The sequence below is a fragment of the Rhyacophila brunnea genome, unplaced genomic scaffold (genome assembly GCF_057557595.1).
Source record: "Rhyacophila brunnea isolate RB1 unplaced genomic scaffold, BYU_Rbru_1.0 scaffold_17, whole genome shotgun sequence".
Classification (NCBI taxonomy): Eukaryota; Metazoa; Arthropoda; class Insecta; order Trichoptera; family Rhyacophilidae; genus Rhyacophila; species Rhyacophila brunnea.
The window spans coordinates 3,413,488-3,437,452 of NW_028232827.1; the positions used below are offsets into that span (position 1 = coordinate 3,413,488).

Genomic DNA, 23,965 nt, shown 5'->3' on the forward strand with positions numbered 1-23,965 from the left:
GACTAGGCGGGGCTACGTGACGTAAAGTCCATATGAAAAAAAATGAGAATTATTTGAAACATAATCCGACCTTTATTTACGTCAAGACTAGGGAATCCAATCCCGGGATCCCGAGCTATTTTCGATACCTATGAATCCCGGGATTGATAAACATAATCCCGGGATTTCGGGATTGATTTTTTTATCAATTTTTATGGAAAATATAACAGAAAAAATACTTTTAATACAAAATAACTACATTAGAAATAAACTGAGTTTGAATGAAGTTTGATGTGTAGGTTGCCGATTCATTTTATTTTTTCACATAGATTATTAAAAATGAGAAAGATTGGTAAAAAAAACAATGCTTCGCACTTTTAACAAAGTAATTCCACCATGATATCATACGTTTTACGGCAGTTTCATATTTGGCTGACTAATTAGATTTATGAAGCCGAAAGGCCATAAGTACGCCATGATTATTTGGTTTACTATTTTAAATCTCGCTGATCTATTCATTATGTCTTTACTATCAGAAATAGCAATCTCATATTAAATTCACATTATTATTTATATTACAATATTATTTACTCCATTAAGCTTGTGTATTTCCAAGATTTAACGTATACAATATTAACAATAAATGTCTTAAATAGTATAAATTATACTAGATTTATTTTTGACCGATTTTATCAATGTTATTTGTAAATATAAAAATTTTATATTTACAATGGAAAAAAATCCCAATCCCGGGACCAGTCCCGGGATCCCGGGATTGTCAAATTGTAATCCCGAAATCCCGGGATCAGAATTTTGGCTCGGGATTGGATTCCCTAGTCAAGACATATGGCGCGCTGTGGTATATTTTTTAAAACCTTTGCAGATTGTTTTGTAATTATCTGTGTAATACATACATAAGGCATCTCTCGTTGGCAAAATAAATTATTTTATAGAATAATATAAAATCAAGTGATTATACAAATAAATCAATATGCAATTAAAAAATATTTTTCTTAAAAAAGTAGGCTTCAAATAATCGCCTAGTATGGAGTCTTCGCCACTGGTAGGGTGTATGTATGCCAGTAGCGAAGGATGTAGGTAGGCTGTTAAGATCTGCCGTAAATAGTGCACATTATACTTGTTTAGTCATACGAATTTGTTTTTATTGAACTAAGACTACAATAATTTACAGATGGTGTTGGGATAGTTTTTAAAAACCAATTAAACCTTACCTAAATCATATTTTAGGCGATACGACAAAATTGTCCCCACTTTTTATTCATACTTATTTTTTTTCGTTGGATTAAGAATACGTATTACACATATTATTGATGGTACATTTTTTTTAAATTCATAAAACCGTGCCTAAACCAAACTATAATAGATAAAAAATATTATTCAATCCATAAAATAGCCAAAACTATATATGATTTAATTTTATAGATAGACGAGTATTTTTTTGACTTTTATCCATTATGGCTCGGTTTTCGCAGGGTTTAATTGAATTTTAAAATCTAACCAACACAATCTGTAAATTGTAGTGTTATTTCAATGAAAACAAATAATAATACGTATGACTGACAGAGTTTAGTATGCCCTATGTATGGCGGATCTTAACAGCCTACCTTCACCCTTCGCCACTGCTATACGCTCCATCTATGGGCTATTATGTGTACGCTAAATACCGTAATTAATCCCGCTATAACACTTTTTTTATTATGTTGAGAAAATCAATAAAAAAAAATTTAACTAAAAAGTTTTTGAATGTTTTGAATGTTTCAGTAGTGTTATAGCGGAAATTGATAGACGCATTGATTTTGTTTCATAAATGACAGTCAATCGTAGCGGATTTTGAAAGAGGCGATAAAATTTTCATGTAGAGATTTTAATAACGAATCCATCGATTTATGTATATTAATTATTTCAAAAATGTGTTATAGCGGGTTTTGAAATGTAGCGACACGTATAATGTTAGCATTTTCCGCTATCGCATAACATCAAATGTATGAGTATATATGTTAGCCAATGCAGATAGATGCCAACAATTGCTCAGAAAAAGAAAATCGTAAATTTTAATATAATTTTCGAAGCGCAAATAAAAAGCTTCCACCCCAAAATAAGTGCACAAATGCCAGTACACCGCGCAATGTAAAAATAAATATATTTCACGATCATTGGGGCCATTGACATGGATGCATTTAATCCGACGTCCATTAATATTGAATTTCAATTCACAAAACGTAAACAAACAAACATTCGACGTTTGCCAGGGAAAAATATATGTTTTACGACTGGCAGCGGCTGAGCTGGAGTCATTGCAAGTGCTTTTAATTTTGCGCGGAAATTACCCGCGTCCTTTGTTTAAATTTGGAATTTTCGAAGCTTTCCCGGATATTCGGTTGCATATAATCACAAGTGTATGTGTGTGTATGAGAGAGAGAGAGAGAGAGAGAGATATATGTGTCGCTACATTTCAAAATCAGCCAAGTCCACCTTTAGGTATTTTTGACTTTTTTGTGAATTGCTGAAGAACTACTGCTTTCTAACATTTATGCATTATCAAAATGTGGAATTTATTAATTTTAAATATTCTATTCTCGAAATAATATAAACTTTCACCCTTGTGACTGTGTATTTGAGAAAACAAAAAGCTGTTTTTCTCCTATTCATCTATTATGGACTTGGCTGATTTTGAAATCTAGCGACATATATATGCATTATAGGGTATACTTTATCAGTTTAAACCTTTTATACTCTAATCAGACGATCGGATCGGATATCAGATGGTCGGACGCCGTCAGCAGGGATGCAGCGAAGCTGGGTGTGACCGACTGGAAAAGAGAAGCTCTGGACAGAGACGCCTGGATGATGGTTGTGCAGTCGGCCATGGACCTAAATGGACCTTAGCGCCAGTTTAATCAATCATACTCTAATCAGCTTACTCCAGTAACTATTTGGTATTCTGAGGGGCTATTCCATACACAAGGTGGCCATCGGCGGCTATCGATGGTAGTTTATCATATTTGTGTATTGAAGTATTATAATTGTTACAATAAGTTAGCCGTCTAAACTGTCAAAACTTTCTATCTCACTGTAAACCTTAACACAGCCAAGAGAGGGATTGTTAAAACATTGCAATTTTTGACAGTTTAGAGTCTAAGACGGTTAATCTCAATACATAAATATGATAAACTCATCATGAGATCCGCCTCAATACATAAATATGATAAACTACCGTTGATAGCCGCCTGGTGTATGGAAAAAACCCACTGATAAGAATATACCGCCATAGTGATAAAAGTATCGTTACTCGACTCTGCCTGGCTGGAAGGATAGAGGGTATGTAGTCAGGATGTAGGCCTTAAAACCGTCTAACCAACCTAATTCGCCGTCTTTTTTCCCGCGCCAAAGTTTTGTTACTTCGATCAATATCTATGTCTCATATCTCGTGTGAAAAGCTACATATACTTAATATGTTTTTAACTACCTCGAATCCATGGGTTTTAGTTAAAGTGAAAACAAACCCTCCGACATAAACCCTTTCATATCACTAGGTATACGTAAAACAGATGTGGAAATATCACGCATATCACGAACAGCGAAGATAATTCATAAGAAAACGATAATTAACTGCTTTCGGAATTTGAAACTTTTAAATTGCTCTGTCTTTCGGGAATCATCAACACTAATGCAAAGAAACCCCCGTGAGTAATAACTGAGGAATATGGCGTCGAAGTGATGTTCGCCGAAAATAAAGTTCTCACAGAAATATGCGACATTCCTCGGCGAACTTTAAGCTTTGGATGTGGGCCAACTTTTCACGTATATGGTGCACAACCCGCGGCTCGCCAGTCGCCATGCCATAGTTCATATCCACCTATTAATTACCTGGATTATGTTTTCAATAAAACATAGTAAAAATTATTTCATCCGTTAATTATATATCTTTAGTCGGTTGTGCTACACAGGTGTCATTTAGTTATAACTACATCGATCCAAAATCATTTGTCATTAAACCATACATCATTTTAGATATTTTATATATAGATGAATATGCTTTATCTTTTATAGTTTGGTCAGGCAGGGCTTTAAATCAAATTTTAAAAACCATCAGCAATTTGTATTCTTAGTTCAATGGAAACAAATAAGTACCTACTACTGACCAAGTGTGCTTTATTTTTTTTCGAATCTCCACAGACTACCTCTACCATTATGGTTAAGCTTAGGCAGGGTTTTAATGAAGTTTAAAAATAAAAGAATGCAATCTGCAATTTGTATTCTAAGTTCAATGAAAATAAAAAAGTATGAATGACAAAATTTAATGTGCATTATTTATGTTGAATTTCCACAGCCTACGCCCACCCTTCGAAACAGCTAAAAAGCCCATTCGTGGCGTTTGACACAGTATAACTGACATAGAGTAGCCAAATTGAATAATAAAATTATTCAAAGTCGTCATCAGTTTGATGACGATTCATCCCCCAAGAAAATTTATTCAGTCTCCATCATTGCCTCCTTTGACCAAGCAGTAAGTTGAAGATTAAAGAGACAAAGTACAAGTAACTTCAAGAATTGATGATATTTTCCCTGTTGATTGTATATATAATGAGATGTTTTCAAATTATGTATGTTCAATATATAATAATATGTTACATTCTCAAATCTTATGATTATAATATTATTCGTTGAATCTTCTTCGTCGTGTCGCTCCAGAAGTTAGCGAAGGCAACACCATTTTCCTCGGCGTGTAGGATCACGTCGAAGTTGCAGCTTACTGGGCAAGCCTTGCACGCAAATAGGTGCTCCATGCTTTGCATTTCACCGTACAGGTATATGGTCATCGGAAAACCACCACTTCACCATGGTTCTCAGTCTGTTTAGGGCTTTCTATGTACGGTACCCGAGACTGGCTCCGCGTGGGAGATGCTCTGCTGGCTTTACCCAATCTTCGAGACCCTCAAAGGCTAGGTTCGCCTCCCATGCGGATAGTCTATCTTTTTCGGGTGGGACGGTCAAAGTTATGGTTGAATATATTCGTTGAATAAAAGAAATATTTTATTATATAATAACACATAACATGGATACATTGGCTATACTGGGAAAAAGGTCGTGCATCACTGTTTTATTCGTACAAACAAACGATGCACAAACTCGCAATGGGATCGTTCGGATGTTTTTTTTTTTCGAATTTACCTAATGCGAATGGACTCGGGCTAGCTAGGACAACGTCGCAGTGACTTCTGCAATAATAATTAGCAAAATTGCGTTTACATGTTGTTGACCACGTATTTTGACACTTAGAAACTGAAAATAGTATATTCTCAGAACCAATGCCAGCTTTGAATCTTTGACATTTCATATCATAAGACAAAAATACCGTAGGTAGGTTAATCACTCTGTCGTGAATTGAAGCTTTAAAAACTCATTTAAATCGATAACTTAAAGCAGTGTTTCTTCATTAAATTTAGGTACAGCATAACGGACCACTTTCCTTAATTTCAGGAGAGTAATTAAAAAAAAAAAGTTTTAATAGTTTAATTCAAATTCAATGCCCACGATCATGGCCCCCACAAGGAGGGGGGGGGGGGGGGTTAACAGGGCTCTAGCCTAGGGGCCCGGCGTGACGAGTCGACCGATAAGTGAGATAAACACAAACCACAAATTTGCTCTAATAGTAAAAAAAAGTCAGTTTTAGTTCAATAATTATTATTAATTAAAATATTTGATTGTAACTTTAACTGTGTGCCGATACTCGACAACTCCATAATTCAAATGGATGTACATATTAAAAATACAAAAAATCGCTAAAAATACACCTTAATTTTATCGCGTACACCAGCGATACTCAACCTGCGGCCCGCGGGCCACATGCGGCCCTTTAAGCTTTTATGTGCGGCCCGAAACACATTTTTTATCAGGAATTTCGTATATCTTGAGATTCGTTTCGAGTTTGACGCACAGATACCCGAAGAGGATTGTCGTTATGGTCCACATCAGATCTGGTATAAGAGTGTTGCTATTGCACACGATTAATTTAAAAAACACGCATAATTTTTAAAATCTCAAAAACGTTTTGTAAAAAAGGGGGGGGGGGGGTTTCATGATTTCTTTCGTCACACCAGTAGCAATGCGGCCCGCGTTACTTTACAAATATATGTACTTGGCCCGAAGAAAAAAAAGGTTGAGTATCATTGGCGTACACCATGGAAAACGCTATTGTAAGGCGTCACACTGCCTTTACCCTTAGCGATAGGTAGGGTGGGCCCGCCAAACATCCTAGTCTGGGGGCCCGCTTCAGGATATGGGGGCCATGCCCACGATGGCCGAGTGATTTATGCTTCGGTTTATAATACAAGGTTCGAATCCTGAGTCTGGCAAATACACATATTGTTTTTCAATTTGTGTTTGGAGTTAGAGTATAGACCTAATAGGTTGAGCAAGTGGCTAACACATATTTCTCGTAAAAAAATCTGTTAATACAAACCTCCACTCAGTGGAAGCGCATACATGCTCCTATTAGGATCGGACATGGTCAAAAGAAGGAAAGGAAGAAATTCAAATAAGTACAAATTAAACAGTTTATCCAACAGTCAGAGGATGCAGATGGCAATACTTCGGGAAATGAAATATATGACATGTAAGTCACCTCCTTTTGAAAAAATGTAACTTTAAATTTTGCCTTTTTTCAAAGCGGATGATTGACATCATGGCTCCCACGAGGGAGGAGGCTGACAAGGCTCTAGCCTGAGGGCCCGGCGTGGCGAGTCGACCAGATTAATGAGATAAAAACACATCACAAATTTGCTCTAACCGTAAGAATATCGCCTGCAGCGCTATTTTACTTCAATGTAGTAAACATTTAAGATTGTGCGATACAATTTTTGAGTGTTTTGTGTTGTGATATTCGACAGATCCATAATTCAAGTAGATGTATTAAAAAACAAAAAAAAACTCCATATTATATACCTATACTGAATACTCTTAATTTAGCCTCGAACACAATTTGGAAAACGCTACAGTATAGCCTCACACTGCCATGATTAAGGCTATACCTCAGTTGAGGCATGGTCTAAAAAGATCGTGGCTACGCGATGCGCGGATTGTGCAAATGACGCGTTCCGAACGAAATATAATTTCACATATAAATCCAACATGCGTCCATTTAATGTTCTGTTGATTGTTCTATTAGTAACAATAATAATATATTCATTGACATGTTTTCTTTTTCAAGTAAATGGGTAACGTTTTTTAGTCATCTTTACACGATTTAAGAATTAATACCCCCGTCGCCATCACGAAACAAATTGACGTGTTCACAGCTCGACGTTCGCTCTCAGATTTCCAGCGAGTCCAAATTTTCGTCGCACCTATAGTTGAAAATTATTTGCCGTTTCACTGAAGTACCGTCTTAACGTACACACATTGGTACAAATATCCAATATAATATACATATGTGTACAGCGCGTGTAACCATGATGCAAGTACTACATTAAATTTAAAGACACTGATGATTGAGGGGGATTCCCACGGTGCGAAATTCGGATTCAAATAAACTGTGATCACTGATCAATAACAGAAATTTGCGCGCCAATCTGTAAAAAATGTAAACATTCACAATCCAGCGCTCGCGATGACATGTCGTGAGTTGACCTTTTTCATTTTTTTTATATCAATATCGTAATATTCATTACATAGTAAATTCAATAGAAATCGCGATATAAAATTATATATAAACATACATACTAAATGCCACTGCGCAATAATAAATGCTGTTATGATATGAATTTATTATCAGCTGACCGACTGGTAGAACTGATGTGTATAAATAAATGTATACAAACGTAGAATTGATGACAATAATTTAATAAGTATAATAATTATTAATCTTGTTGTGGTCATAATAAGTCATAACGACTCATAACATAACGTTATGAAAACGACAATGTTGCAACATTGTCAGATACGTGAACCAAGGTCCACATTGGCGAGGGGTGAAGACAGCCACTTACGATTCGACATAGATAGTGCACACTAAGCATTGTCAGTCATACTTATTTGTTTTCATTGAACTAAGAATACAATTTGCAAAAAGTGCTGGTTTTTAACATTCAATTAATTAATAAATTATAATTTCACATTGGCTGTTAGTTAATACCTACAACTCCACCATGGCCCCCATATCTTGAAGCGAGCCCCCAGGCCAGGATCTTGGGCGGCCCCCCTACCTATCGCTATGGTTAAAGGCAGTCTGACGCTCTCCAGTATTGTTTTTCAAATGGTGTTCGAGGTCAAATAAAATTCAGTGTAAGTTAGCGATTTTTTAACACATCGAATTATGGAGTTGTCGAGTATTATTCAACACGTCCCAACAACCATATATTTTAAAATGGTAATAACTCCGAACCAAACTAGCGCCGCAGGAGACTTTTTTTGCTATTAGAGCAAATTTAAGATGTGTATTTATCTCATTTATCTGGTCGACCCGTCACGCCGCCCCCCCTGTGGGGGCCATGAACTCCACTCTGCGGATGCCCACATTATGACCCTCTTAGGATAATGTAAATTAGTATAGAACGATTATAAATTAAGGGGGGACATGCTCGTCGAAGGTCAAAATTGAGTTTTTATTGTATATTCAAACCATGATCCTGGACACTCCTTAAACGTTGTAGATGATCTATTTATATAATTTTGAAGCCTTATTATCCTTTATAGTTATTTTAAACATTTGATGACTGCATGAAGTATTTTTGTTACATAAAATAGTATTCTTTTAAACCTCTCGCTCTAATGTTTTAGAACATAGTCATATTTCGGTACATAACTGTGCAGTGGTGTTAAGATTTTTTACATTTATTAATTTTTAAACGCATTTATAAAACCATTAGCATAATTTATTACCAGATAATTTTTGTAAAATATTCACGATAAAAAATTATATTGATAATCTCTGTGATCCCAAATTTGACAAGAATTAGGCATTTTATTATTCAAAAAATTGGCAAGATTAACACATTTCAAGATGATTCTAAAGATATTTATTATAAGCTATGTCTTTGACCATTCAAGTGTGATAAACATCTTATGAATAATGATTGCTTTATAATAATTATTGACCTAAGAATAAGGTAGTGTTTTTTTGAAATACGCCATTTCTTTTGTCATTCCCCAGTGGTTAAGGTACAACATACGGCCGTAGCCATAAATTGACAAACTATAATTGAAGTAAAGAGTAAAATGATATTGACGCGCGTGTTTGAACATGTATCGTTTAAAAAAAATAAAAAAAAATTCGGTTAGGTACATGTTCAAACACGCGCGTTAACATAATTTTACTCCCTACTTTAATTATAGTTTGTCATTTTATGGCTACGGCCGTATGTTGTAGCTTAACCACTAGGGAATGACAAAAGAAATGGCGTATTTCAAAAAAACACTACCTTATTCTTAGGTCAATAATTATTATAAAGCAATCATTCATAAAATTTTTATCACACTTGAATGGTCAAAAACATAGCTTATAATAAATATCTTTAGAATCATCTTCAAATGTGTTAATCTTGCCGATTTTTTGAATAATAAAATGCCTAATTCTTGTCAAATTTGGGATCACAGAGATTATCAAAATAATTTTTTATCGTGAATATTTTACAAAAATTATCTCGTAATAAATTATACTAATGGTTTTATAAATGCGTTTAAAAATTAATAAATGTAAAAAATCTTAACACCACTGCACAGTTCTGTACCGAAATATGACTATATTCTAAAACATTAGAGCGAGAGGTTTAAAAGAATACTATTTTATGTAACAAAAATACTTCATGCAGTCATCAAATGTTTAAAATAACTATAAAGGATAATAAGGCTTCAAAATTATATAAATAGATTATCTACAACGTTTAAGGAGTGTCCAGGATCATGGTTTGAAAATACAATAAAAACTCAATTTTGACCTTCGACGAGCATGTCCCCCCTTAATAAAGAAAGCATTACATAATATAAGAAAATGTTTTTAAAAGAAAATCTCTCTCAGGGTAAACAATAATTGTATTCACGGCCATACTACATACCCAGAAGAAAACGTGTGATTTTCATTGTCATAACAGAAGATGCCAAAATGTCCTTAAATTAAAGAAAAACCCTAAACCATTGATCGTGGACCCACTAAATCGTGCCTCGTTATGTGAAATGATTAATTATAATATTATGTATATTATGCAAATTTCTTCGTTGATGATAATTGCCTTACATAATCGGCATGCACTTCCGCCACCCGCACGAAGCGAAATAAACCATAAACAAACCGCGAGCTTTATCGCGCCAAAAGTGCCGCGCGAAACAACGAGGCCGCCCGATCGCGAGCGCCCCGACGTAAACAAAAGAGCCGAGAGATAACGAGGGCAACACCGAGCGCATGTAACCGGTGCTGGCCGACAAGGAATCACGTTGGCCACCGTGATAAACAAACGAACGCAACGCAACTGCTTCCGGGTTGAGATTGCGACGTCAAAAATTTCAGCTGCGCGGCAAAATTCTTACGATCGTGGCAACATCTCAGTGTGGTGACACAAATAATTTGAAAAGTGTAGAATAGGCGTGAGTAAACAACGCATCGATCAGATCGTCGTCGGGTGAATTTTGAACATATTAATATAATAGATTAATTCGAATTCTGACTACATTTTGACGCAGGGTTTTGAATCTGTGAGTGTCCTAAGAAAATGGATGACACATTATAGAGCGGCAATAGTGTGTGTTGCAACCTTCAAATACAATATTGAAAGAGTGTCGATATCAGTTGTCAGAACGAAATACAAGCGTATTCTTGACACGTGTTTAAGTTTATCCGATATTCTTCCACACTCGATATCGGTTGCTTGTTACAACACACCCGTTAGGTATTTCAGTTCCCATTATTTCTGAGTTCCCTGATTTTGAACGAGCGCACGTTAGGCGTATAGGAATTGTGTCGTCAAAATGTAAAAAATGTATACCTACATTCTGTGCATTCAGATGTAAAATATGATTAAATTTTATTTTCGAATGGGAAGCATTCATCAATCATTCCTATTTTTATTTCCTAAGCCCGTTCACGTGGCAGTTGTTTTCAATTAAGACATTGCATCACTCACGGCATACCTCAGGAGTGAGAGAAAGAGAAGATTTGAATATCCGCGCTTTAAACTGAGATTATTTGCACAGTAGTATTATAATAGTCAGATGATGAGAGTGCAATTAATGCCCAAAAGAAAAGGAAAGCAAATTAAACGTGTTGTTTGTGTTATTGAATGACAATGAGATTGTGGTAGATCACTACCAGTTTTGATACTGGACAGTATGTCACAATATCCTACTTCAGGGATGGCGAACCTATGGTACGCGTGCCACCAGTGGCAGGCGAGATGATTTTGCATGGCACGCGAATGTTTTATGTTGATGAGAAAAAAATAGATATAATTTAAATATTTTCTTTTATAAAGAAGTTTTACAAATACTTTAATATATCTACTTATATTATATAATATTAAAATGCGTGTTTTCTTCGGTTTTTAATAATATTTTTACTAATAATATCATATCAACCGATGCGCAAATGGAAACGACGAAATTTATGCATAAATGACAGATCGCATTGTATAAAAAATAACAGGTAGATACTCTTCAAGAATAAGCATTATAATTAGTTTAAATTGCATATATCGATCCTATGGTTTTATGCGTCACACATAATAATATTATAGCACTGACCTCGTCAGGCGGCGAGGGAAGCCGCATCGCAGAGAGGATGCCCCATTAGATCCGAGTAATTTTGGCTACAATTTGTGCGCAAAGAACCAAACTAAGGAAGCGTTACTATGGAAATCAATATGAAATGTCATAATGACATTTCAGTATTCTATATTTATTCAGTATTTCTATCAAGTACAAAAAAAAGTATTTATTAATACATAGAATTGACAAGTTTATAAATGATTCAACAGAAAATTTAAAAACGTGGTATATAAAAAGTTCTTTTTATCTTGTAATTATTTATCTTTAAATTTCTTTATGGCCAGAATTAAATATTTTGTGTACTGCTCTTGCGTTGTTTTGTTGTTTAGTATTTCGTGAGGTGTTTGGAGGTAGATTTAATGATCACGTTGTCTAAGACACAGAACTCCGAGAGCCCATCGCTCCATTACTAATATTGGGCAGTCAATGGCCGCAGTGACGTCCCGTGGGGGTAGGCAGATTGAGCGTCGCTTGGGGGCGGCAGATACTCGAAGGGCGGCAAATCGAGTAGAATTATTTGGTATTATATAGAAATAGCTACCTATATTAGTTATATTATAACCAGAGCGTTGGAGATGTTTTTTCCGGATGTTTTTTTTATCCAGTACTTACTATATTTTAGTATGATGTCACCACGCTTCGCGAGGAATTTTTGTTTTATTTTTGACTGCTCGGTTTCGTATACAAATGACAATAAAAAATATTTTTACTACTCTTGCTACGTAGACACATTATAAATGATAAATGTAAAACACCAAAAACCCATAATAAATCAGTCATAATACTCATAAATAATATAATAATATAATGTCATTTGCTCAGATTAAAGAGTTCCTTTCATAACAGTGATATTATGTAGGTATACGCGCAAAAGCCGTCGCGCCATAGCTGGCGCCGAACAACCGACGTAGGTAGGTATTGAAACAAAATAATACTACCTATATAGATTTCAACGTTAGTGACGAAACAAGGAACATTATGGTAGAGATTTATAGGTAGGTACATACCTCCGTATTTTTTAATTTATCCAAATAATTTTGCTAGTCACTCCCGAGATTTAAAAGTTGCTGGATGTCTATTGCAAAATAGATATTCATAATGATTATTAATCCATTGACATTTGTCATAACAAGTCATAAGTCATAATCAATTAGTATTCGTGCATACTATATTAAGTACCAGCTAATTGTAATAAAAATGTACACTAGTAGGTACCTATCTAGATTATATCGTATTTATCGTGCTGTGAATAACAATATCTTCTTTAAGTCATTTTTTGTAAACATATTTTGTGTTGATAATAGTGTGGATTTGGGTATTTTATTTCAATCATCAACGGTTGAGTGTTGAGACTATTAATTAATAGTATATTTATGATTTAAATTAGGTTTATATTAAAAAAATAACGAGGAAAATTATTGTGTTTACATATTGTAGGGTACAATAATGGCATAGAAAAAATGGTGTAAAAATATTACGTCTGCGTAGGTATTACTAAATGGTACAGACCAAATGTGTCAGACATAGGTATCAACCAAATGGCATCTCAGACTCTGGTGATTTGGGTAAGTGTTTAACTAATATTATATTTATTTGATAATTTATTTATTAATATCTAAGTTTATTTTTTTATGATTCAGCTTAGTGGTAGGTATATATTTTGTTAGTAATGTATCCATCCATACCATGCCCCCCACAAGAGGGGGCTGACAGGGCTCTAGCCTGGGTCCCGGGCTCGATAAGTGAAATAAACACATATCTCAAATTCGCTCTAATAGCAAAAAATTCGCCTGCGGCGCTATTTTCTTCAATATTATTAATATTTATAATTATCTGGTTGTACGATACAATTTAAAATTGTGTAGCGATACTTAAAAACTCCATAATTCAAATGGGTGTATTAAAATATACAAAAAACACTAAATATACACATCAATTTTAACGCGTACACCATTTGGAAAACATTACTGTAGAGCGTCACACTGCCTTTATCCTTAGCGATAGGTAGGGGGGCTGCCAAAGATCCTAGCCTGGGGGCCCGCTTCGGGATACGGGAGCCATGCTTCATACAACACATTTCTTAGATATTGGAGTAATGAAAGGATGATAAAAAAATGGGGCGGCATTTTGACGCTGCCTAGGGGCGGCATTTTGTCTAGGGACGTCACTGAATGGCCGCATTCAACTAAATATTATGATGGGAATGGCAACAGTAATTTTCTCGGAAAGTCATGGTTGCAATATAAAAAAAAATAATAATTAAAATTATTATCCCAAATATGATTTGCATTTTGCCCCACAAAACATTCAAATTGCCCCACGTTGGGAAACATTGGTCTTGGGTAACTGCTACTGAAACATTCCCAGTCATAAAAATAAAAATGATGCTTCACACCAAACGTAGGGTACCGTGATACGCCCGTTTCAGACCTGGTGTGGTGCGGGGCGGTGTGGTTTGGTGGGCCATTAACTTCAATGACTATTTCATACGTAGATCCATCCGCTTGACTTTCAAATCGTCAATAGTTAGTTAACTAAAACAATTAAAATAGCGCAAATGCGCAATGATAGATTTGCGCAACATCCGATGTTAAAACTCAGAATTGAATCCAACAGCTGTTTTGGTCGTTAAGGCCGCTGCATTAAAACGAAATCATCGCGTTAAAAGGTAATAATGGATCCAATACGGAAGCCGTATGAAATAAAATAATATAAATTTTGATGGCGGCGATCGTTGGCTGACCCACTTGCGTTTCATAGCCGTTACGAAACATATAAAAAGGTTGCACTATTAAAACACTAAATCTAAAAAAACACCGTATCGTAAAACTGTCCAGCCGACACACATGTGCCAGCGAAAAGGCATGCCAGTAGGGCAGTTGCGCGTTTAGTGATGTAGAGTACCGACGCACTGACTGATTTTGAGGCCCCCTACGATACAAAATGAACAATCTAATTTTTGTTCACCGTTCGTATCTGCCTACTTAATTAACCTAATTTTACTACTAATGAAGACCTATTCCAAAGCCCTACTTATATACCGGGATTTTGTTGTGCTTTGGGCAATATCAATTTTTCACTCAGTTTGTGAGAAATACCTACACATTTTTTTTTTCAAATTTCAATATAATTTAACAACTGAGTGGCAGGTTTAACTCTTCGGAGACCGCTTTTTAGATTTTCTCGTGAATCGGTCGGTTGCTTTAGACTACTTTAGAGTTTAAGGGAACACTTTTATTAAAAAAATATATTAAACATTAGGGGAACGGTAGGATTTTTCTATACTTAAATTAATAATTGTATGGCTGGTTTGGACTGTTTCGAGACGCCTTTAAATCTTATATGAATCAATTGCGTCACCTGCGCCAAAGCAAGTGCATTTTTGTCTTTTATCCGGATAAATCACCCACCTCCTTCGATTGGCAAGAGTCTCCTAAGTATATATATATATATATTTAATATACTTACTTTTTCACTTATTCTAGTTTATAACGGTTGACAAAAGAGGAGTCAATATGAGCCAACGATAATAAGCACACAACAGATAATAAATAGAACTCCGATAGTCTATATTAAATACGCTACATTTTGATGGAGGGTTTTGAATGTGAGTGTCCTACGAAAATGAAACACGCATTATGCACGTGCAATAGTGTGTGTAATACACCAATATTAGGTAAATGAGCGTCACTGCAGTATTTGGCGTATGGCGTAGATATTATTGCAACGTGTTTAAGTTTATCCCGGTTCTTCCTTACTCGAGATCGGTTGCCTGCTACTCCTTACCCGTTAGGTATTTCAGTTCCCATTATTTCTGAGTTTCCTGATAAGAAGGCACTGGCATGCTATCACCCAGCTAGATGCATGTCTATCAATGTCTTGAATCCCAAATATAAAACGCAGTATCTTAAAATCACCGTGTGCGTACGGTCACGTATCTACTATTCTAACCTGCACGATAATGATATGGACTCGATATAATGCATGTAGATAAAAAAAAAAAACATAAATTTAATACTTTTCAATGATTCGTGAAATCACCGTTGAATTTAAACCGAAGGTGAGTACCCACTGAGTACCCACTAAATGACTTCGAATTAGGGTCGTCAAAAATTGAATTGATATTTCTACTTTTTGACCGACACTTCAAATCTTTTCTTTCCACTATACCAGGAGTCGGCAAACTCTTGAACCAAAAGAGCCAAATATGAGTGGCACAACGGTTAAAAAAATTTCGAGAGCCATACGTATATTTTTATAAATATAATTTATTTAAATGAATTAATTACATAGTTGACATTATAAATATAATTTTTACAGAATATGAATTACATACATTTTTACGCATTCCTCAAAACTAATGTGAACAATGACCTTCCTTGCATTTCTTTGGAGAGTGTGTATGTTTGGTATGTAACTTGTAGTTTTTAATTTCAGGCGCGACTCCAAAAAATTCTCATCGGTTATTTGGCTTCTCTAAATGCTATTTATATTTTTCATGTTTAAAAATGATTGTTCACATACATATTATTATGTAAACTCGAATATGAGTTCGGAAAGCTATTCCATAATATGTATTAAAAATCGTAGTATCTACTTTATGTAGATCTTTTAGAGCGCCCCATTGCATTTTTCTTTCTCCAAATCCTCAGTTTTGGTGGCAAGACCTACAAATTTTGAGCTCCATAACTATTTGCTTGGTGGATTTACCAATAAAATTATTTTCCAAAAGTGCTCGTATCAATATCAAATGGAGAAAAATTTGGCAAAGAGCCGCACGCCAATACCCAAAGAGCCACATGCGGCTCGCGAGCCGTGGTTTGCCTACCCCTGCACTATACAAAACAAATATCTTACAATGATCACAAATGCCTCACGGTTTATTCGCATTATCGACCGCTCAATCTGCAAATCGGCTAACTCCATTTGGAAGGAAGGAGAGGAAGGAGAGGAAGGAGAGAAACTTGATAATTTAATTATCGAACGGAATTTAACAATTATTCCAAAAATACACTTGGTTTTTTTTTACATATAAGCTGCACTATGAATTAATACACTATTTTGGCTTATAAAGAAAATTTATATAAAGAGTGGAGTTGTTCCATTTATGCTATTGGAAATTTGGCAAAACGCATTTATTTATAGGTTTACGAGTTTGAAACTTGTGTGAGCCTCGAAAACATGCGTAAGGCGATACATCAGTGAAACGGCAAATAATTTTCAACTATAGGCGCGACGATATTTTGGACTCGCTGGCATTCGGAGAGAGAACGTTGAGCTGGGAACACGTCAATTTGTTTCGTGATGGCGACGGGGGTATCAATTCTTAAATCGTGTAAAGATGACTAAAAACGTTGCCCATTTATTTGAAAAAGAAAACAGTCAATGAATATATTATTATTATTATTGTTATTAATATAACAATAAATAGAACATTAAATGGACGCATGTTGGACAAATTATATTTCGTTCGGTATGCGTCATTTGCACCCGCGACCGGCAATCCGCGCATCGCCTAGCCACGATCTTTTTAGACCATGCATCAAGGTATAGCCTTACAAAATGCCACCAAAATTTCATTGTTGGTCAAAAGTGCAGTTAGCTGGTTTGCAGATTAAGGAATCAATATCACTCTGCATAAAGAAATCACCGTAGAAACTATCTACGACCACATCTTGAAACTTTCTAAAAAAATCGACAGCTCCATGACAGGAGACTTCCCAAACCAGTCGATCAAAGATTTAAACAATTACGATCCAGCCATCTCCACCGAATTTTCGAGACCACGAGCAATATTGCTCTATTAGTCCATACATACTTATATATTTTTCCCCTACAGTAGGATACAAAAGGGCGGCACTTTAGTTCCCTCTCCATCTGCATAGATATAATAACGTCTCTGTTCTGGCAGAACACACTAACTGGAGAATACTAGTTTTCAGTAATTTGACTTTGAAGTTGTTAAAAAGTTTGAAATAATGGTCTATTATGTGAGTTTATTAAGTAATCGTAAAAAGGATGATTTTAAAATAAAGACTGTTTATTTATTAAGAAGGTTTCCAGACGGTAAAGTTTGAAATAAGGAACATTTTGGTACTAACTCAATATGTCATTTTTTCGAATTAGTGTCTTCTGCCAGGGGCCCTATGTTAGAACTTGCGAGTGCCAGCTGCCCGGTCGACATGACGTCATATGACATCATTGTGACGTACTACCGGAATGATAATAGCATTCTAGAAAATAACGCTACTCAGACAGCGGCGCTATTCATTGTCACCATACACATATAGGTGTTTCATCGTAATAATATCTACGGTGAGCACTGTGCGCTGGGCGGCATGCCTCGAGCGTGTATTGGCTGACGTCACAATTACGTCACGTCGTCTGGCGCCACACGAGTCGATAGTTAGGAAATCGCGGTGCAGAACAGTGACGATAATAAAATATATTGCAGTGCTGCTACGCCAATTCGAAGGAGACACCACTGTATAATCCCTAACGACGAAGGGCCATGAATTCTTCGTTAATATGTACCCAAAAACAAGCACTACAGATGACGATTGACGAGGATAAAAGGCCGTTTGGCCTTGGTGCCTCATAATATTATAAGCACATATACTTTAATAAAAATAGAATAGAAAAAAATCCCTAGCTGACAAACATTATTAATTTAACTTTAACACCTATACGCGCGAGAATCTTTCTTTCGATATGACGATCCTTGTTACAATATTATAATAGGTATAATAAGTGAATTCAATATGTGGACACAGATATTCACTTTCAATTTAATGTGCCAAGCAACTATAATACGCGTTTCAAAACCTGTAGATAATTACGATACCTACCCATTTTTTGGGACCATTCTTTCAAAATGGCGACTGAAATATCAAATATTTTAACTCATCATTGATGTCTACATTGGTTTGTTACAAATTTAATAACAGCGTAAACATTGTAAAAATCGACTATTAATAATTAAACTACTATTAATAATTAGACTATTAATAAAAACACCCACGGTGGCCGCGCGGCTTAAGCGTTGGACTATAACGCTGTGGGTCCCAGGTTCGAATCCTGGGTCTGACAAGTACACATATTGTTTTTTCAATTTATGTGTGTCAGGGTATGGACCTAATAGGTTGAGCAAGTGGCTGACATCCATTTCTCGTAAAAAACAAAATCTGTCAATACAAACCTCTACTCTGTGGAGGCCCATATGATCCTATTTGGATCGGACATGGTCGAAAGAAGAAGAAGAAGATTAATAATTACCAAGGTAGTAGGGAAAGAAATATGAAAATGGGCGACATACTATTATTAAGGCTATACCTCAGTTGAGGCACGGTCTAAAAAGATCGTGGCTAGGCGATTCGCGGATTGCGGGTCGCGGGCGCAAATGACGCATGTCAAACGACATATAATTTGTCATATAAATCCAACATGTGTCCATTTAATGTTCTGTTTATTGTTCTATCAGTAACAATAATAATATATTCATTGACATGTTTTCTTTTTAAAGTAAATGGGTAACGTTTTTAGTCATCTTTACACGATTTAAGAATTAATACGCCCGTCGCCATCACGAAACAAATTGACGTGTTTCCAGCTCGACGTTCTCTCTTCGAATGGCAGCGAGTCCAAAATTTCGTCGCGCCTATTATTTGCCGTTTCACCGATGGATCACCTTAACAAAGGAAGACAAACTAAAAGATGACAATAAAACATCTAAGAGTGATAGGTACTGATGGAAAGTGAAACTTGGACTTCCTGATGAAAAGGATTCCGTCACAATACTCAATCAATTATTTATACAATCAATTACCAACAATATCATACAAACCAAAACAGATAATTTTTTATCAATCTAGGAAGTTTGAACTTTCTATTTACATACTTTGGTAAATGAACGATTTATCTGTACATACTTGTCCCAATTGTGTCACCAGATAAGAAAATAAGGTAATATCCTGACATTGGTTAAAAATAAAGATAATAAAAATTCAACACAAATAATATTATCATGCATAAGTATTTCTTTTGTTACAAAACAATAATTATTATTAATAATGTTCACACGACATAATCGATAAATCACAACGCTAAGCAATTAAACATGCTCGTTATCTTGACACAATTTCCTTCAGTTTGACTGATAAAAAGACGCTAGTTAAACAAATTAATAATGAATTCAACAAAGCCGACATGCAAACGCAGTAATATTCTGACATCGATATTACGGTTTACAAAGTAAGAATCGCGAACCCTCGAATAACACGATGCAGCACGGTTTATTGATTCCGAAGTCGTAGAATTGAAAATGCCGGAATTACGGGAAAGTTTTCAAAATATGATTTACATCTAAATTACTGTGTAAAGTAAGGTTTAAAATGTTGTTAATTAATATGGTACTGCGGTAAATATTTAAGAAGTTATACTTATTTTGGCGCGTTTGGGAAAACAGAACAGTGTATTTTTGGCGTGTGACGAAGTTGCGCATTATTATGATTATATTCATTCTGGTCTCGAGTGTGCATGCGCATAGTGTCATTTAGTTAGTCGTTAAATACAACTAAGTAAACAGCACGTGTTGTAAACATAACCAATATTTCTACATTTCTAAATTTTAGTGAGAAGTTTGATTTTGTGTGGCAGAACTAAGTGCATCAATATCGAGGTTGTTCCTACACGCAAACAGTTTTCCAAATGTACATCAGTGATTTGTGTTCTCACTCGGGATTTGATATTATGCTTCATCCGACTAAAAAGCTGTTCACACGTGTAGGTGTTTCCAAATAGCGAAGTCATCATTAGAGCATGTCTGTAAAATGCAGGATATTTCTCCTTGTCCAAATATGTTTTGTAAAACTCTTCCAAACTAACCTGATGGAATTTCTCCTTCAACGTTCCTTTTGCAAATTTCCCGGTAATAAATTCACGTCTGAGAATGGCGTTGAAAATGCAGCAAAAAGCACAGGGTGCTTTTTAATCTTGAGCCAATATCGAATCTCAATTTGCGAAATTAGCACATCTAGCAGCAGCATTTGATATTATTTTTATTTTTTCACTGTTCCATGTGTTGACACCCACAAGTTGACACCCAGTGGGCCGCGGGTTGGCCACCCATGTTTTAGACCGTGCCCCAGCTGAGGTATAGCCTTAAGGAAAGAATACGGCAACTCGTAATATTTGTATAATAGAGTTTATTATATATAATTACATTAAAATAATGCGACAATATACAACGTGAGAATCAGCTGTGTTGTGTTTGGTTTACATTCTTAGTTAGATTTTCTAAGTGGGCTTTGTAACGATAAAATAAAACTGGAAACAGCACCGCAAACAAGAGATAATAATAAACTGATAAGCTGATAAGAACTACTTGCACGTATGCAGCGCTGGTGCATGACGAAAGGTTGTTGCACGGAAGTTCATTATAATATATAATATATATCGTCACAAAATATAAAAAAAACATATCTGGATCCAGAAAAAAACTGCGGTAAACAACTTGCGGTTCGGTCAAAAATTAAATAGCCAATTGTTAGTATCACAATGTACATTTGTCTTCAATTATTTATCTATCTATCTGTCTGTAACGCATGAGAGAAAACATAATAATAATATGTAAAATAAACTATTTCTTTTATTCAACGAAAAAGACACAAGATTTAAGAATGTAACATTCTATATAGTGAATATACTCGAACATAATTATTTGAAATCATTTTGTAGAAAAAAATACGACACCCGACGGGACTACTTGAACCTGTATCTGCTGAATTCGCGCCAGTATGCTCTTCCAATTAAGCTAAGGGAATCTTATTGAATCACGACCATTTTAACTGGTGCTTGTTACATGAAATGTTTATGGAATTGCGTTATAATGTTGGCTGCTATCAGTTTTAGTATATTAAATTAAAGGTAGGTATCAATTAATTCCTTAATAACCAACCGACGTCGCGGATCACTCCATTATTTACCATTTCTTTTATTCGACGAATAAGACACAAGATTTCAGAATGTAAAATGATTTTTTCTAGTGTGTAGGTATGAGATGTTTTCAAATTCTGTATATTCATAATAATCATAATATGTAAATATGCAGGGGAGAGTGAAACAGTGAGAAGACGTATAAAAGGGGATAATGTGAGAGAAAACATCCGCGTAAACGCAAATTTTAATTTTGAAAAATCACCTGACACGTAAATAAAAGAATCGTTTATTTTAATCGGGTCGCGAGAGAAAACAAATGATACGATACTCTCCGAACTCTCGTGATAGTTTGACAGACAATTACAGTTCAGTACTATCATATTATCCAGCGCTCGAAATGGAAAAGTTTACGAACCGGAGCACTCGACAATTTTCTGGAGATATTTACATAGGTATCAAATTGTATGCCTACTTTATAAAAATAAGTGTGTTAGATTTTTGTGTAGCCTATCTAGCTCAAATAGTTAAATTATTTTTTCCACAAGACGGAGCGATAACTTTACCGAGTTCATGAACCGGAACGGCGCTCCGGTGCGCTTCAGTCCATTTCGAGCCCTGTATTATCGAGTATATTACAGAAAGTATTAAACTACATTACAATTATTTTGTGACATATTGACGGAAAGTTATAAAGTAGTATGGTGTCGGATAAGAATAAGATGATCCAATATACAATCAATCGAAAAATAGAATCATTATTCATTTCTGTTGCAGAATTAAGCCACACCCAATAATGTTGACAGGTGGCGACGCACGCCACCAGGTATTTTTTTTTTATGAATGATACAAAAAGACATAATTTTGAGTATATGTAAAAAAAAATAGGAAGAAAATTTGCAAAATGTGGGGAAATGAATCACGAACTGGACTCGACACCAAACCATTGGTAAATTCTGGCACAACTATTGCGATGGGCGAGTCATTTTCAAAGAATGCTGATGCCAAAAATCTTGCTCGGGTGGGTACGTACCACTGGAAAGGACTAACGTGGAATATGGGACATTGGAGGGCGCTTGTTGATGAGGCCATATCCCACCATGGGATGTAGCGCCGAGGAAGAAGAAGAATTTTGAGAAACCTCAGAAATATACATAGAAATCATAGGAATAAAAACCGAGTGAGATTGAAATTAACATCTGTCACTGTCCGGGTGATTGCCCTTATCCTATATACGAGTGAATCTATAATTTTGTTAGAAATCATTTTCTAAGTATTTTCCATAACTTGATCATCAAATAATATACTAGCGGGTCATCACAAATTGAAGAAACAGTAAGTATTTTTTACCAGCTTCATAGATGGCCGCTCTATCAACTCGGACTACATACTGTGAGTGTACGGTTTTTCATCATTATTTTTGAACTGATGCAACTTTTTAAAATTGAAATACGATACAATCTAAAAGTGTATGAAAATAATAATGTAGGTATAATTTATAAAAGTCGTCGAAAGACTCCATTGGGAAAGCATCCTCGAGTTAAGGATATACTACATTAAGATAAAAAAAGACAGTATTTACCTTCCACGGGAATAACAGCACGATTAATTGTTGCGATATATTCGATTTAGCTTACCTGAAATAAAACAAAAAAAAACTTTGTTGGAAAATTTACATATTTTTATGCTTTTTATAATACAATTATAATTATAAGAGATATACATTGTCGCATTGCACATAATATATTAATATACACCTTTAAATAATATAATAATTATTTTGTCATAATATACACGAGTTGACAACTAGATAAACCACTCGTGACTAAATGATAATGTATTCACCAAGAACGAGGAAACGAGAAAACTTCATACATTAGCAATGTTGTTTTATGTAAATTTGTGATATTTACGAAATAATCTGTACGACCAGTGCATCATGAAACATAACAAATACACAGAAAATAACATATATACGAAATACTATAAAATTATAGATTACGACATCAAAACTGACCAATCTAAAATCCAAAAAATAGCCCGTTTATTTATGTACATACAAATATGTTGAACAAAACCTTATTTTATAGAGATGTAGCCTAAATGTATGAAATTAAAGCAAAATAGTGACTTCTGCGCATCTATTATATACATAATACTACTCTATCGGCCGCTATCGGCGGTTAACGAATGTAGTTTATCATGTGTTTGTATTGAAGTATTATAATCGTTACAATAAGTTAGCCGTCTAAGCCAGCGATACTCAGCCTGCGGCAAT

General features: G+C 35.1%; 1 protein-coding gene across 10 annotated transcripts in view; it reads right to left on the reverse strand.

Annotated features, from left to right (window-relative positions):
• Window positions 1–23,965, reverse strand: part of Ypel (Yippee-like) — a 314,557-nt gene that overhangs the window by 160,463 nt on the left and 130,129 nt on the right. The window contains exons 1-2 of one of the 10 annotated variants that reach the window (XM_085944853.1): window positions 23,445–23,514; window positions 2,725–2,881 (exon numbers count right to left, since the gene is read on the reverse strand). The exons of 5 other annotated variants lie outside the window; for them this stretch is intronic. The gene's annotated coding sequence lies outside the window, so the exon portion shown is untranslated. Of the gene's footprint in view, window positions 1–2,724; window positions 2,882–23,269; window positions 23,325–23,444; window positions 23,515–23,965 lie in introns of those variants that run through there. 4 more of the 10 variants (XM_085944848.1, XM_085944847.1, XM_085944851.1 and 1 more) reach the window with 4 other exon arrangements.